At 33.7% G+C, this 2,126-nt stretch overlaps 1 protein-coding gene across 2 annotated transcripts in view; it reads left to right on the top strand.

The window, feature by feature from the left end:
- LOC106868594 (sterile alpha motif domain-containing protein 5) overlaps nucleotides 1-2,126 on the top strand; it is a 232,740-nt gene that overhangs the window by 187,825 nt on the left and 42,789 nt on the right. The gene's annotated exons all lie outside the window — the stretch shown is intronic.

Below are 2,126 nucleotides of genomic sequence, written 5' to 3'. Positions count from 1 at the left end.
AAAATTGTTTTGGTTTACTTCATTTCCTATTTCCAGATTGTTGTTCTTGAAGTTCCTTCAAATTAAAAAAAAAAAGAAAAAATAATAATCCTTTCCACTATAGGCACAAGGCCTAAAAGTTTGAAGGAGGGAACTAGGCAATTACATCAACCCCCAGCGCTTATATTATTGACTCCAAAAGGATGAAAGGCAAAGGTGATCTCAGTTGAATTGAAACTCAGAATGTAAAAACAGAAGAAATGCTGCAAAATATTTGGTCTAGCATGCTAACAATACTGCCAGCTCATCACCATTATTATTATTATTATTATTATTATTATTAATTTTATTATTATTATTATTACTACTACTACTACTACTATTAGTAGAATTGTTAGCAAGCTGGACAAAATGGTTAGTGACTTTTCTTCTGGGTTTAAATTCCATTGAGGTTGACTTTGCTTTTCATTGATTTTGGAGTTGATAAAAAAAATACCAGTTGAAGACGGATTAATGTAACCGACTTCCCCTTCTCCTTAAAAACTGCTGGCCTTGTGACAAAATTTGAAACCATTATTATTACGATCATCATCATTATTATTATTATTATCATCATTACACTCTCTGAGTGGTTGGCATTAGGAAGGGCATCCAGCTGCAGAAACTCTGCCAAATTTAGATTGGAGCCTGGTGTTGCCATCCGGTTTCACCAGTCCTCAGTCAAATCGTCCAGCCCATGCTAGCATGGAAAGCAGACGTTAAACGATGATGATGATGATGATGATGATGATGATTACCATTATTATTATTATTATTATTATTATTATTATTATTATTATTATTATTATTATTATTAAGGTGGAGCTGGCAGAATCATTGGCAAACCAGGATAAATGCTTAGCAGCATTTTGTCAGTTTGCATGTTCTGAGTTCAAATTCTGCCAAGGTCGACTTTACCTTTCATCCTTTCGATGTCGATAAATTAAGTACCAGTTAAGTACTAGGGGTTGATGTAATTAACTTACTCTTCCCCAGAAATTTCAGGCCTTATGTCATTAGTAGAAAGGATTATTATTATTATTATTATTATTATTATTATTAAGGTGTTGAGCTGGCAGAATCATTAGCACACTGGACAAATGCTTATCAGCATTTTTGTCCATCCTTACATTCTGAGTTCAAATTCCACTAAAGCTAACTTTGTCTTTCATCATTTCAGAACCCCAGTAAAATAAGTACCAATCTAGCACTGGAGTCATTATAATTGACTAGACCGCTCCCTCACAAATTTCAGCCCTTGTGCCCTTAGCAGAAAGGATTATTATTATTATTATTCTTATTGTTGTTATTCTTTCATAGATGCTCTTTGTACAACTTTCATCTACCGCCAATCTCAGTTGTTGCAGTGCCGTAAATTTTATTATTGTCATGGGGAAAAGGGTCTGGGAAAATTTAGTTTGTGGTCCCAATTTGGTGGGATCTGCTTTTCCAGTTTCTTATGTGTATCCTCATAAAGAATACATGAAACCTGTTTATATAGCTCTTCCTTTAAATTCTATGCAAAACAAAAACTAGGAAACCCAATGCCCCAAATCTCAGCCTTAACCGTAAATATTCTCATTTGTTTCTCTGATTCCAATAGTAGCAAATACTGTTAGCTCTCCATTCTGTTCTTTCTGTTATTTCTCTCTTACCTATATTCCCCTCTCCCAAAGTAACCAATGGTTTCATGCGAAGAAATCTTCACAATTATTCAAGTGTGTCACATGGAAGTATTGCTACTCATCTCCATGTTGGATGGGAATACATATATATTAAATCTATGCAATTCGTTTTTGTTTATTTTCTTTGGCCTTCCTCCCTTCCCCTCACTGCTCTCTCTGTCCATTGTCTTCCAGCTCCTTCCTCATCCTTTCCCTCTAAAGCAACTCCCCACGACCACTGTTATATATATATATAATATTGCAATAAAAAAACAAACAAAAAAAATAGAAAGGCCAGTCTTGATTTCTTCACTTTTAATAATTGTTGTTTTTGTTGTTGTTGTTGTTAATAATGTTGTTGTTGTTCATGTTGTTTTAAATCCTCAGTGCCATTTGTGCAATACATATATCGATATACCTATATATATATATATATATATATAT

The sequence above is a fragment of the Octopus bimaculoides genome, chromosome 2 (assembly GCF_001194135.2).
Source record: "Octopus bimaculoides isolate UCB-OBI-ISO-001 chromosome 2, ASM119413v2, whole genome shotgun sequence".
In the NCBI taxonomy this organism is placed as follows: Eukaryota; Metazoa; Mollusca; class Cephalopoda; order Octopoda; family Octopodidae; genus Octopus; species Octopus bimaculoides.
This window is presented reverse-complemented; position numbering and strand designations above follow the sequence as displayed.